This window comes from Spea bombifrons, chromosome 10 (genome assembly GCF_027358695.1).
Source record: "Spea bombifrons isolate aSpeBom1 chromosome 10, aSpeBom1.2.pri, whole genome shotgun sequence".
In the NCBI taxonomy this organism is placed as follows: domain Eukaryota; kingdom Metazoa; phylum Chordata; class Amphibia; order Anura; family Pelobatidae; genus Spea; species Spea bombifrons.
This window is the reverse complement of record NC_071096.1, coordinates 25,825,562-25,840,400: the sequence shown is the minus strand read 5'-3', so window position 1 is coordinate 25,840,400 and position 14,839 is coordinate 25,825,562.

Sequence of the window (14,839 nt, the reverse complement as noted above, 5' to 3'; positions counted from 1 at the left end):
AGATCAGACATAATTCCCCGCAGTTTTACGTTACACTGTCCTTGGTGGAGCCCGGATAATAACTTATAACACTTGGATTTGTGAAAATTCTCTTAACATAAGCATGATATAGATGAACTATACACAGTTTATAATTTCCTTTCCTATCTTGTGTCAATCTGCTATTTCTCAATTGTCCATTTTGTAGAGCAACAGACACTCACTCCCTGGGAACCAAATCCGTCTGTAATTTTCCTCCCTGATTTCCCTATTTTCTGGTGTGCTTGATGGGTAATAGTGTATCACAGTGTTAGAAAACCTGAAATGTCACAATAAGGCACACGTAAAAAGTAGACAATGGGTTTATGAATTAAACTGTGTAAATAAAGCACAATATTCTTATTATAAACACTTTTGAAGTCATTCTACAAACAATACAATACGCCCCTGACCCAAATGTGTCCTTCATTTGAAATGCTTAAAGGTAAACGTATGCCATTAGATCATTGTTCACTAAAACACCAATTGTGCAGAAGATTTGCATAGATCACACGGATAATGTACGACTACCTCGGCTCATACAAAAATAACAGTGCAGATCGCTGGTCAAAGATAACTAGATTCAAAGACTGTAAAAAGGGCCAATACAGACAGCACTGGTTAGAGGTCCAGAATACCAGTCCAAAATCGCTACATAGCCGATCACAGAAAACAAAAACACATTGCTCGACACCGACACAGAGTCATCAACTACAGCCAACTGTAACATCTTGGCGTGAAACCCATTTTGCTGTTTTAGTGTATACAATGTTATATTGTACGAATATATTACAGATGAAACAGCTATCCATGAGTTCTGGAGTTTTGTTATTAAATGCTCTCATCTGACACTGAAATAGTTAAAGCATTTATTTCCCAGTTATAGACATGTTTCCCATGGTCTCTTAATATTGTGGTTACCTTATTTTGAATACAGAAGGGTGGCCTATTTCCCCGTTATCAGCATGTACGTGTGCTCTGCATGGGTCGACAGGTTATTTAGTAATGTAGGAAACATATTACCAGTGCCAAGTCATGGAAGCTGCCTTTAATGCGGTGTTTTTGTTTGTAGCATGAGCTTTGCCAAGAAACATAACCGCTTGCTGAACTCTCGTTCTTAAAGGCTGCATGCACACAGGCTTTCCAGGATAACGATTCTCAGCTCTGAGTGTCAAAATAGCGAAGTAAAGAAGAGTGAAGTGAAGAAAAAATGTGCCTTGCTATAACTATCTTTTAAGAAAATCTGATCTGGAAAAAAATCTTGCTGCCATCCCTGCAACACAAGTTACTTTTCACAAACAGTCCTGTCCTCCTTATAATAGCCGCACTACCTACATCATTAGGTGAATTTAACCAACAATGTTGTGAAGCCAGAAGAACAGAAGCAAGAAGACAAAAATTCAGGGAACTTCAGGAATTCCATGTATGTAACAAAGTCCTCAGATGCTTAGGCAGTACCACAGATGCAAATTTCCTCAAGCTAGATTATTGTTATTTATTGTTTTGTATAGCACCATCATATTCTGTAGCGCTGTACGATGGGTGAACAGGACATAACAAGTAGTATATAACAAAACAATTTGACTTGCATAAAGAACAGGTCAGGAGGGCCCTGCTCAAAACAAGATTTGTGTTCCACCCTTTTTCATCTTAGCCTTCAAACTAATTAAGATTCCCTAATAGATTCTTCTCTTCCTTGACCAGCTGTCCAAAATATGTCCCCCAACTTCAGTCCTCAAGGGTAACTACCAACATTTCCAATACTTCTCTAGTTAAGAGCTGATTAACCATGGCGCAGGATGTAGCACCACTTTGTAGGGTAGTTATTCAGTACATTGAATAATGGAAGGTTGTTTTGTTTATGAAAATGTAAAACAGGTTTGTGTTGCTACCATGAATTAAATCACTGCTATTTAATATATATGTAGAGTTGCCTGATCTGTTTTGTTGGGATGTTTAATTCGTAACAGTTACAGCATCTCCAAAAAAACTGGTACTTTTCAGAAGATACAGACAGATCTTCTTTATATGATCTTGTTTTACTATTTAAACAAAATCCTTCATTTTCAAAAGTAAAACTAGTAAATAGTATACTGTCAACAGAAAGCAGTATAGCTACTAGCAAATCCATTATTCGTCATTATGCATGGGTCATTACAAGTAACGTTTACATAAATATGCAAAATGTTATCAATTCCATAAATTAAGGGAAACAGGCAAAACCCTTTTAAAAACAAACATTAGATAGCACTTCATTAAATAGAAGATCTTGCTCAAATTTTCAGGTCTTAAAGAGGTAAAGCAATGTTTGCCTCACTGACCTGATTGTCAGGGGTTTTGCTCCAATCTCGGGGTCTTGGGGGCAAAATCTCAGGGTCTGCAGATGACTCCTTAATACTCTACAATGTTTGGTGATAGCTAAGACACGCGGTCCTTCTTTTTACTACCAGTGTGTCATGGTTGATATCCCTGCATGTATCTTTAAATAATGACAAGTAAAAGTCTCCATAAGGACAGATATTAGAGGCTTTTCGTTAGCAGATTTGAGGACCAGCTACCTAGAAAGTACACGACGGGCTATTAAAAGGGTAATATTTTAAGAGTCCCAAAAGTCCCCAAGTATGATGATATTGTGCATACATGGAAGGGAAGGGGGGTGAATCACAAATGGTGGCATTTCTTGAAAAAAAAAAAAAAAAAAGGATTTTTGCCAACAATTCTTCAAATAAAGTGGTCATTGGACATGTTGAAATGATTAAAATGTGTTAAAATATTCACTATTCATAGTATGTTATATACTATGTATATATGTTATCTGAGCACCATGAATCAATTGAAATAACCATACATTACATTCAGGTGAGTTTCTTGAGGTACAAGAACATTAAAATGTGTCGTGCTTACAAAAAGATTTTTTTTTGGCCATTGACAAGAAACAGGGTTGGTGTTCAAGTCATCCATAAACAATTTACATTGTTCATGTGTGTCTTTTTTAAAATCCCTTCCTGTTTTTGGGGGCAGTGGCTTCCTTTTCTGTGTGGGGGGTTCTATTTATAGAACAAAGAGAGACTCTTGTTACCAAACTATGTCAAATAATGAAAGAATAGGTTATTCTCGTATATACGCCCTTAAGTTGACACTGGCAACAAAACTGATGCCAGGCAATATTTCATGTGGCTTTCTCTGCTCGGACACCACACTGGCAATGCTAACAAAGTCAAGTTTGTCCAATAATAATATTTTCCTTTGTAGACTTTCATTAGCCAGATGGCCTAGGTGATTAGGACTGTGCCATTCTATTATCTATTACAAAATGTATGATAAGGGTGTTTGTCTGAATGACCAATTTGCAGCTTCCTTAACAACAATATGTTGTGTAAAACAAGAATTGTATTAAAATAGATAACAGCAACATTTGAAAACATATCTGAATCTGATACTAGTAATACAAATGGTGGTAAGAGTTCCCTTTGAATTAACAGCCTATATAACCCGATCTTCTAGAAGTGGCCAGCAGGACCATATCTTCCATGTGGCAAGAGAAGCAGCTGCCCCAAAAACCCAGTGGCTTTGTGAAGGGACAGGGCTAGTCATTCATAAGGGTGTGGTTAGCTGCTCAGGGCTAGCCATGGATGGAGGCATTGCTAGCCCCAGATAGCATTAGATGGAATGGGGCAAAAGGGGGATAGTGCAGGGAGTTGGTGTGGAGAACCACCACTCCCCTGTCTGGAGAAAGAGGAGAGTGACCCGGAGAGGCCCCACTTCACCAGGAGACTCTGGGGGAAACCCCAAGGTTCTGAGGTATGCAAATGGAAAGCCCAGAGGCCTAGTAAATAGCAGGGATACCTGACCAGAACATTTGCTAATGTCACAAACATGTCCAGGTACGGCTGCTTGGCTATCTGTGGAAGGCTTGCACCGTCATAACTTCCTTATTAACTCATGACCATTACCATTATTAACAAGGTTAAAATAACCCACCACTGACACCAACGTAATTCATGTTTCTAATTAGACTAAAAGGTCTATAATTAGATCAACATATTTTCAACAGTTAAATACATGTTAAGTACGCAAACAAGTCAGAACAGAGGGGACAATGGCACAGTTAACTAGGAACATGTTTAGGAGCCTGGCAGGCCCAGTGATGCCAACGTGTAATTTGTACATCAGGGAATACGAAATAAGTGTAGTGACATAGTTAAGGTGGGTGGTATAAATATACACACATGTATAAAATTAGATCATGGATGAAAGCTGTAAATACAGGCAGAGAAATGCTGACAAGTCAAGCAAAATGTCCCACTATTAAAGCAAAAATACCACTCTGGGGAAGGACCTGGTGCTGCATTCAAGGAGAAAATCTAGATATGACATCATATCCTGATGCACAGCTTCAGTACATCATGAGGAAGCTATGTGGCATGTGTGATTGAGTTCTGGGCTGCAAAACACAGACCTTAATCGATTTCACAACTTGCAAGTCTGTCAAGGGAGATCCTCTTATCTCCTTAACTGGCCCACAATCCCACTTCCTGATAAACAGAACATTGTCTGAAAAAAAACAAGACTATTCTGCTTAACTCGGGGAGGTTGGTAGGTATGAAACATTTCAAATGGTCAGAGAGGAACACTCATTTTAGGTGGTCTGGTTATTAAGCTTTATCAAGACTTTTTAGGTCATTGTGACCTATTAATAGCAGCTTATAAGGCGTTTCTAATAAGAATAATGTATTTTACTTAAACTATCCAATAGTCTGTAGTTAACATACATATATGAGGTTTATGGCTGTAGAATACTGAGAAGCGCAATTACCAAACCTTTTAAGATTCAAGAAAAGAGCGACATATCGTCAAGAGAAAGCTACAAAGGGATTTGAATCCAAAAAACGTAAGCTTAGGAGGTGTGATTCTTGAATAATACTAAATAAAATGGGCATACGTAGGAATTAACTATGGCCGGTCCCTCTTCTTAATGCTTGTGTGATGTAGGTGGGCTGCTGGACCAAACCATGCATGGAAAGCCATCAAAAAGGAAAGGAGTAGGCAAGACAAACACCTCCCCCTGGTTATCAAAGGCTACCACAGAGACTCAGTAATCAGCTTTGATTCCTGGAGCCTCCAGGGTAAAACCCTGAATGTTCCCAAGTATGAAAATGTACTGCTTAAAAATCTCATATAGTAAACCGAAGACGGTATGCAGCAAAGGAATCATTAATTTGTGTACCTGGTTATATATTCTACCACATGGCCTCATGCCATCGTACCAGCACTGCTCTGAATGCAGGAATTATAATTCCCAGCTAGGTGGAAAGAAATGCTGCTTGCCAAAAATAACAAGGACGCAAGGTAAGAATAAAATCCAGTTTTATTTATATGATTCCAACAAGGTTACAGGGAAAGGTGCACCCAATATACAATGTAATGGAAAATAAATGTATAAATAATAAAATAATTTTATGACATTTAATATCATGAAACTTCATTTAACTTTGGAGTCAAGTGTGGAGAATCGTGACTACAAAAGCCTCAAACAAGGGAACAGGGGAACTGTAACCTTGAAATCTGGTTACCCTATTCTACAGGGGATCTGAAATTCCACTGGTGTCATTTTTACTAAAGGGAAGCTATTATGTTATTTTTGGAATACAAATTGTAGTTACACATCCAAAAACAATTATATATCAGCTTTGCTAAGAAACATGCTGGGTTGCAGGAGTGGGGTCTCTTGACATGCCCTGCTTTCCTCTTTTAAATAGGGGTGTTTCCCGCAATGTCAATGGGAACACCCAGCGGGACCGCCCACCAATGGCACGGGACCACCCAACGACATCAGTGGGCAGTCCTGGCCGCGTCCCACAAGGGAAGGCTCCGGTAAGCCAGAGCTCAGAATTTCCCAGGTATGCTGATATTATGCAGCACAGACCTCCATTGCAGCTCCCACTTGGCCATGTTGCAACACTCTGCAGCTGAGTGTCTCAAGGTGGCTCTTGGGTGGCCACACCTCTGGCCCTGCTCACTTCTGCCTCTTAGCTCCGACCCCAACACCGGTGTCCCAATTTGGACACCTGAAATGTTGGGTGGTCTTTTAAGACTATATAACACTATGATACATCCCCACGCAAATACTGAACGCTCCTAAACACCAAGATACGCAATCTGATACTTACAAACCTACAGTGCACCGACTGTCAACCCACAATGCACTACAGTGGGAGATGGGACAAGCAGTCAGGTGTATTCACTGATTTTACTATGCATCTCAGTGAGATTAAACATTAACTGGAAGGGCTCCATGACTAGGCCCAGATCAAGGGGCATCTGTAGCAGAAGGTGTAAGGGGTATATTATGGGATGGCCAGTCCTACGTGACAGGCTAGTAGCTGGTTTGTCAGTTGCTTTGGTGGTGGCAGCTTTAGGGAATGTTACTTAAAGAGGGTCCCCACATGGAATGCCATCATTCTAATTTATCTTAACTTGGTTGTTTCCCCTCCCTCTCTCTTATTTGTCTAGGTGATATCTCGTTCCAGGTTGGCGTATGGCCCATTGGGAATTTTTGGTGTTAAAGAAGGAGGTAGGCCTCACAGGGGCTATAGTGCACAGTTTTTCCTCATGGGGTGTTGCCCCCGAGGAGTTATGTGTGTTAACACACCACTGTGCTAGGAGTATTGTGGCCGGTAGTTTACGTAACATCGGTAAACACTGTTACTGTATGCTTAGGCCAATTCTCCTGGGATCCTGCTGTGGGTAGGTGTTTCTTTTGTTTACATGATCACTTATGAAGTTTTTGTTAATATTACAGTGTGTTTTAAAAATAAAAGCTGTGGCCTCTTCCAACTCCAAAAACGGTGTGGTGTCTTTACTGGGGTTATGGGGTTCTTGGGTTTAGGTCGACCCAGGTAGAGGGTGCCTGAGTCATGGACTGAGCTGGCCCTGAACAAGCCATAGTTAAATCAGTGAGATGACACAAGATACCTCCCTGTATTAGGTATGTATTCTATGTGGCAGAATGTCCTCCTTGTAGGAGAAGCTCAATGTCCATTGAAATGCATAGCATTGAATAAAATGCTCAACTCTAATAGAACCTTTCTGGAGAGTGATTACACCCCATGGGGCTGGAGGCAGCAGAGAACCACCTGTCTGTTTGGATCAGTTACCGCCAATGCATTCCGTTCCAGCAGTGAATCATAGATGTGTTTTCACGCTTCACATTACTTTTCAGATGTTACAGATAGAGACAGAATACTGCAAGATCACCGCCATACTGTATACACTTTTTTTATTTCCAAGAGGAAAGGAAGCAACATTTAGTTTTCAGAAAAGTTTAACTAGATTCAGAACATTCCTCTGCCTGAATCCACTGAGCCACCTGAAACAAATATTTAAAGGAAAGCTGCCCAGAAATGTATTTACCAGTGGCCCTAAGCCTGATGTCATATCCAGCCCCATTTGTTTTAAAGGCACACAATAGCTTTGGAAGCAGTTTATGGAGACCTGTGAAAGCTCAGGACAGCCCTCCATAGAGTAAATGGAGAGATCAGAGTCTTCTCATGTAAGAGGCCCATTGGGCAGCATACACTGTGGAGCCTGTTTGCCCAAGAGGGTGGTCTGCTTCCCAGTTTTGTGTCAGGAGGATTCCTGCCACCAGGACCTGACACCCTAGACCCAGTCCTAGTCAACCTAGGGCAGAATACATCACTGCATAATAGAACTGTTCACATTTTTGTCTATGTATGTATAGATAATCTTCTCCATGGCAGAAACAATGACCTTCACCCTTCCTTAAATGGTTGTCTGGGAAAAGTGCTCTTTTTAAATGGAATGCCACTAAAGTAGTAGAAAGACATGGCACCTGCAGAGGTAGTCTAATGGCAGAAATGCTTGCTATGCATTAACTTTACATCTTATTTATAATAGTTGCAGTAGATTGCGTGGTGTTGTTACAAAAGGGGAGAATACAAAATTACCAATAACTACCAATATACAAAAAGATAATAACATAAATAGATGTTAAGGCATACTGGTACAGAAGGAGAGAAAATCCCTGCTCCTATGAGGTTACCGTCTTTATTTGATGGATATTGTTTCTAGGGAATGGTTATTTTATAGTTATTGTGATCCTGCACCCACACAGGGTACCAAACAGCACGGTCCTCTAGGGTATTAACGCCACATCTCAGTTAGGTAATCAACCACGATTTATTTGTAGTCCACGTATGCAGATATATACAGAATTACATAGCACACAAATTCCCTACAAACTAAATCCTAGCTCGTCTGAGCGCTTACTAACATATAACTCCCTCACCACTCAGGGTCTAAAACCAAACAAAACGTAATCCTAACTTTTTGATGGTCTCTTTTGTGCATAGCAAGCCCTGCTGCTTCCAAACAAACCCTCTCTCTGTCCAACAGGTCAGGTTATATTGCAGTCAGTGCAGCTAATTACCTGCAGCTGACCAGTCCATTGGAGTCATCTTAAACTCCTGGCCTGGATCCTGGGTCAGTCCAGGTGCATGTAAACTGCGGGGTGGAGCAGCAGCCTGCCCTATATGTCATATAAAACCCTGCAAAATCGAGGGGGAATGTATACCCCTTCCACAACAACACCCCACACCTTGTTACATTATGTATAGAAATATATTATGGCATAAAACTGAAAATGATGCATAATCTAGATTAGACAGAGTATGGGTAGTATTTGGTACATTCTTCCTTTTTCTTTCTAAAAGTTCTCCTTAAAAGTGCCTTTCTAGGCATATCCATAGACTTCGCTATGTAATATATCACTATAAGGTCAGCACTGGACAACGGGGTGCACAGTGCATATGGCTTATAGGCAGGTAAGCCAATGTTTATTTTTCATTTGAATATCATCCTCCATCACATGACCTGTGCGTTGGTGCATATCTGCCTCCGCTATTATTATGCTGGCATGAGAGAGAAAACTCAATTCGATTATGGCAAGGGGCAGGTCAAAACATGGGGATTTGTTTTGTCTAAATCATATAGAAGTATATATTTTTTTAAAACTCCTCTCAATGGTATTTAACGTCATGGTAAAATATTTGCAGATTGTATTCTGCCATTACTTAGTTCCTTGTGTTCTTAACACCGTGTATCAAGATAGCAAAACCTTACTTATAAACTTTTAGTTTTACCCAGAGTCTACAAGTGAAGTACTAATTCCATGAGATGCCAAGTCACTTTGGGTGCAACCAAATGCATGAATAGTTTACGTGATTATGATGACGGAACGAAGGCAAGAGACTGTACGAGATACTGCATGCCTGAAACATCCTTAAGGAAATTGTAAGCAGTTGTGTATAGCATGTAAAAGAAAAACAGAATGTTTGCTAAAAAGTCCATTTTAATTTTTGTTTTAATTAGCCTAGACAAATTTTAGATGTGTGTTATTGTTTAATAATTTACAGTAGGTCTAATGTAGCCTGTGGAGCAGTGCATCTAAGTGGCCTTGTCTGAGCGAGCAGGTAGGATTAGGATAATGGGGTTAAGGGGGTATTGGTCAGTTGGACTTAGGGAGGTCCTATATACTGTATATTTTGGGTGCTCCATTTTATCATTTCACAATTCATTTGCTCTCTTATTTGGAAGCTTTAGAACTTTAGTTAGTCGGAATGTGTGAAAGGTTTCAATCTACTATACTATACTTTGTACTATTATCTGGATCTTAACCAACCAGCCTCCCTATGTTGGTAGTTTAGTTCTTACCATCAGTGTCACAATGGTGGGGCAGGTAGAGTAAGGTGGAGGGTGGAATCATGGTTTCTAAGTTTAAGTTGGAGGTTGGTTTGCTTATGTTTTGGTGTTGGTAGTTTGGAGCTGGTTGGTGTCTCAGAACCTGGTATGGGACAGGGGCATCTCAGTGTGGTCCTGTCTTGGTGGTTACGTTATAGTTGATATTGGGTTGCTATGTATGGGAAAGGGTGTCTGTGGGTAACATGTTTAAATTCTTTATCATATTAAACTGTAGCCAAGTTTTATCCATCAGCCTGGTGTCAGTGTGTTTTATTTCGGTTGGGGTTGGGGGGCGACGGGTAGATCATTAGACCTGGGTCCATGAATTGCTGATACCCCAGTCATGTGCCTGCTTGTTTTAGGAAACACTGGATCCTGTGCTCTTTTTTTTCTTTAACAAAAACACAAGTGAATAGAAGAACAGATGGCATTAGTTTGTAGAAGATAAAACCGAAAACATACACTTGGTATATTCTGATTAAATGTATTTTAATATTGTTAAAAAGTAATTATTAACAGAGCATGACAAACAGTATTAATGATTAATAACATGCATGCTAAACAGCACAGTAGGGGTTTGAACAACCATTAGGTTTTACAATTACAATCCCCTATAACTCACCGAGCATGTCCCTATTGAATAATATTCTGACTGTTGAGCTATCACATTAGAAAAGAAAAATACTTCTAATCTAAAATTAAAGATCACATTTCTATTTTTTTAAATCCCAACCATGTGGTCTCAATGGTCTTCATTCAATAACCTGCCTAAAACAGAACTCCACTCTTCGAGGACCCCGGAAACAGGCCACAATTTGTGGATATGCCAGCTTGAGCACAGGCATCTCATTTAAATATTCATCAAACTACCTGTTTTCAATCAAGCACTGAATCAAGGACTGACGAATGGGCATTCTGCGTTAATTGGTTTTTCAAAGTGTTTGAAAATGCATGGTTTGAGGTTCAGCACTCTAATACACAAGAGCAATAGGCAGGTCCGAAATGGCCATCTGGTATTTGCCCGGTTTGCCAGATGGCCATTGTGGCCTAACTTACTGCTCTTTGGGTATTAGACTGGTGAACCACAAACCATGCATTTTTAAACCCTTTTAAAACCAATTAAGGCCATTACTTCGTAGGACGTCAGTTCCAACTATTTGTAACAAGGAGTCAGGAAAAGTACAGACTACTTTCCCATGTAAGACATTTTAAAGACAACAAAAATAATTTTAAAAGAGGACACTTATTTTTTTTACAAAAGGAGGTTTACCCGAAAAAATTAATATATGTTGAACATAAACATGAAATAAATATCGAATATAGAATTACTATGATACCTCATGTTTAACCATTGTCACAATCACTTAAACTATGCATTTATAGCATTTAACAAATATTTATATACGTAGTAAGACTAAGGTACTTTGAATAGTGCAAGTCAATTAAAATGGTAAGTAAATGTTCAGAGTAAATGAATTATAAAGAATAATGTCTGTAGTTCTGTGCCTAAAACTCTCTCTTGTTTATTTGGAGAAGTCGAAGGAAATGCGTAGGAAGGAAAAGAGAGAAAGGTTACAGGAAAATCCAATTATCACTCATCTAGAAATCCCCCTGTCTGAGGAAAAATACCTCTTGTTTGGATAAAAAGTGTTTTATTATTTTGCTAATAATGTGCATAACTGGTGTTTTAGTTTATATTACTGGTATTTTTTGTGGTTTTTAAATTGCAATTCAAGGGTGGATAGTGTCCTAGGTTAGCAATTTGACACTGAAGATCCCTGTCGTTGGTCCACAGGATGGTTACAATAGACAGTAGAGGAAATTGCTTAAAAGTTATGACCACACCTTTGCCTGTGGGGTTGTTTAGGATCTTTCTGAAGCTATACAGTCAAGTCTTAGGTTTTAAAGTACTTTCACTTATTGACTTAACAGATTTTTCTGCCTAATCAAGTATTTTGAGGTATGCATGCCCACTCTGAAGTTTGTAATCCAGAAAATAAAATGGCAAAATTGCTCTGGGACGTGAGGTACCAAAAACCCGTGGGATTGAAGGGGTTAGAGGTCGATGGACACCAATAATACCTGCATACCTGGTTAATTTGGCCTGTGTTCACACACATAAAACATCCATACTATATGACCAACCTAAACGAGCAAGAACACCAAGTGGCAGAACTCACTAGACAAGTATTTGTGTTCTTAATGGAGATGATGGGCTGCTCTTGCAGTTTTGTTTTCATACCAGAAGAAGATAGTTCCTAAACTTTGTTGAACTCACCCAAGAAGATTTGTTGACGTGACAGTCGAGCTCCTTACTATTGTTCTCTCTTTTTGTAACATGTTGTTCAACAGCAACATAACTTGACCCATGTCTCCAACATATCAGGATAATTTGCTTTGTTTTACTCACAAAAAAAACTAAAATTGCAAACAGAATGGGCTGTAAGGAATAAGTATGCCCAACTATATAGGGCAGATATAACCAAACTTGGAACTAGACCTACAAAAGCTGGGCTTGCATCAAGGAATTAAATGTATTGGGGATTATAAAGGGTTAGGCAATAGATTTTAGTCTTTCAATAAGAGGTATTGAAAAATAAAAGTTTGCGTAAATGTTCTATGTTGTGGCCGGGCATTCCACTGATGTCGTGGGACCCCCCCATTTAAAGGGAAAATTGGCAAGTATTAGGGAGTATGAGCCAGAGGAGTCAGGTGTCGACAGAGAGAACTGGAGAAGCGGTGCTTCCTACAGGACTGGTAACAATCAGCATAGGGGAAAAGCCCAGCCAAACAGCCCATGGGAATCCCCAGCGGAGGGAAGAATTCTTATAATACGAGCCATGGGCTTGGACACTTTGCTCACACATTTACAGGGACATTTTTTGTTGTTTTAGTGCATGTGTGTTTTTGATATGGTATTCGTGTGTTTTCTTTTCCACTGAAAATGTCACAGTGGAGCCAGGTCCATGTGAACCCTCTGGCTGCGACTCCTCTTCAAAGATTTTAGTGGGCCCCTGGCCTTCCATTGGTTTGGATGGGAAATTTGGGATCCACTGTGGCCTTTCACATTTGGAGCACATATTCACCTTTCTTCACACGACAGGCGGATATAAAAGTTACCTTTTATCTAAGAAGTTAGCTTCTAGGGTTAAAAAAAATCAGTGGTGAGAAAAGTTAGCCTAGGAAGGAGGAGGGGAGCCGCAGCACCTCCCTAAGGTAAGAAGGACCTTATTTTAAAGAATTTAGTGTGGCTTGGTGAGGCTTTCCCTTTAACTACATCGGGCAAACTGTAGATCGGACTTTCCATCTGTGTTATATACAAGGAATAGATACTGCATATAATGATTTAAGAATAAAAAAACGTGTTAAATTAAATAAAACAAAACAAACAAATATGTTAAGTACAGGAAACAACGTATCTGTTCGATATAGACACATTTATATACACACACCTATATCTTTCCTTGAATGAGCTAAGCTATGTATCTACTATTGGCAAGACAAGCGTTGTTGCAAATGAGGCTTAAAGAAAAATGCAGAAATAGGGGAGGGACAGAGGAGTTTGTGAATTTCCTGTCTCACTGAAAACAGACGAGCTCTGCTGAAAGAGGAAACGGGGAGAGATTTGAGCTGAGACGCTCGCAGGAGTCGGAGGATTTTCACTTGTATAGATGTTTCACATTTGGTAAAAGGTGAGGTGGTTTTCATTTGTGAATTGACTTCTTGCTGTCTCAGATCTATCATTTTCATGATGCTGTTAGTTTCTTTAGACTTTTGCACGCTACACATCATTCTTTTCTTCACTCTCTTTATCTATCTCCTTTATCTCACTCGCCCCAACCGTCTGAAAATACCTTAAAGTCTTCTCTGGATCTACTCTCCCACTCATCCCTAGGTGTCTTCGTCTCTTCCCCAAAGCCGCACCGATCCCAAGCTGTCTCAGATTATTGCGTGAATCACTTTCTCATTCGTAGTATGCTTTTGCTTCTTCCAAATCTCCCATTTCCAAGGTGTCTCAAACTTGCGCCATACCATCTTAAATCGTTCCCTATGCCTGGTTTACATTTGTATCAAACATCTGTATAGCTATGGTGGGTCGAAATGACAAAAACTTTCCACTGTGCAGAGCACAGCAAGCAAAATAACATAGACTTACGCCAATACGGACATGTCTAAGACTCCGAGACACACAAAGAAACCAGATATGCTGTTTTTTCATTGCTTACATGGGCCCCTTCATTTGTATATGCCTGCTATTTAACACAGAGCCAACTGTAACAAACCGTGTCCATCTTTACAAACCAGTTCAAAATGTCCCATTACGCAGCGTCCCCTTCCCACAACCTTCTTTCCATTGAGTTTCTACTTTTTGTAGTAACAATTTTCAAAGTAATTTGCCAGTTTTAATACTATTTACTTTTTCATTTCACTATCTATGCCTAAATAGTTTCTCCTACATTAATCCTCAATATAGTTTCCTTTGATAAATACTTTCTCCTTCATTTTGTCCTTTCTCCTGTATGATTTCTCTTTTTCTAGCGCCTTCTTTTCCTCTATCTCCAACACTTCCAAACACACTCAATAACTGTATTTCATGATCATAAGCGCCTTCTGTGCAATGATTGACACGTTATAACAAGATGAAAGTTACATTTCCCTTATTCACTATTTTGAACATATTGACCCATTTCATTCATTTGTGTTCTATGTTTTATCTTCTTTGTTCCTATCCTATTTCGGCCATTCATAAACAATATTTTTTTTTGGTATAAAATGTAAGCTTCTGAAATAGTGAATCCATTTACTAGGTTAAAATAAGGGATACAACTAATTTGGTGTTAATCTTCAGTATAGATTAAAGGTCTAAAATACTCTTGATGTGCAACATTAAAATGTCACCATCATTGTTTTGTTGGCCATTTTTAATTCTAACATTTTGGGTTTTTTTCCAGATTGAAAAATATAACGGAGCAAATGATTCTTGATCATAACCAATACAAAGTGGAGACCCCGTTCATATACCGCCGCCTACTGGAACAGTCACAGTTTTACAATGTTATGG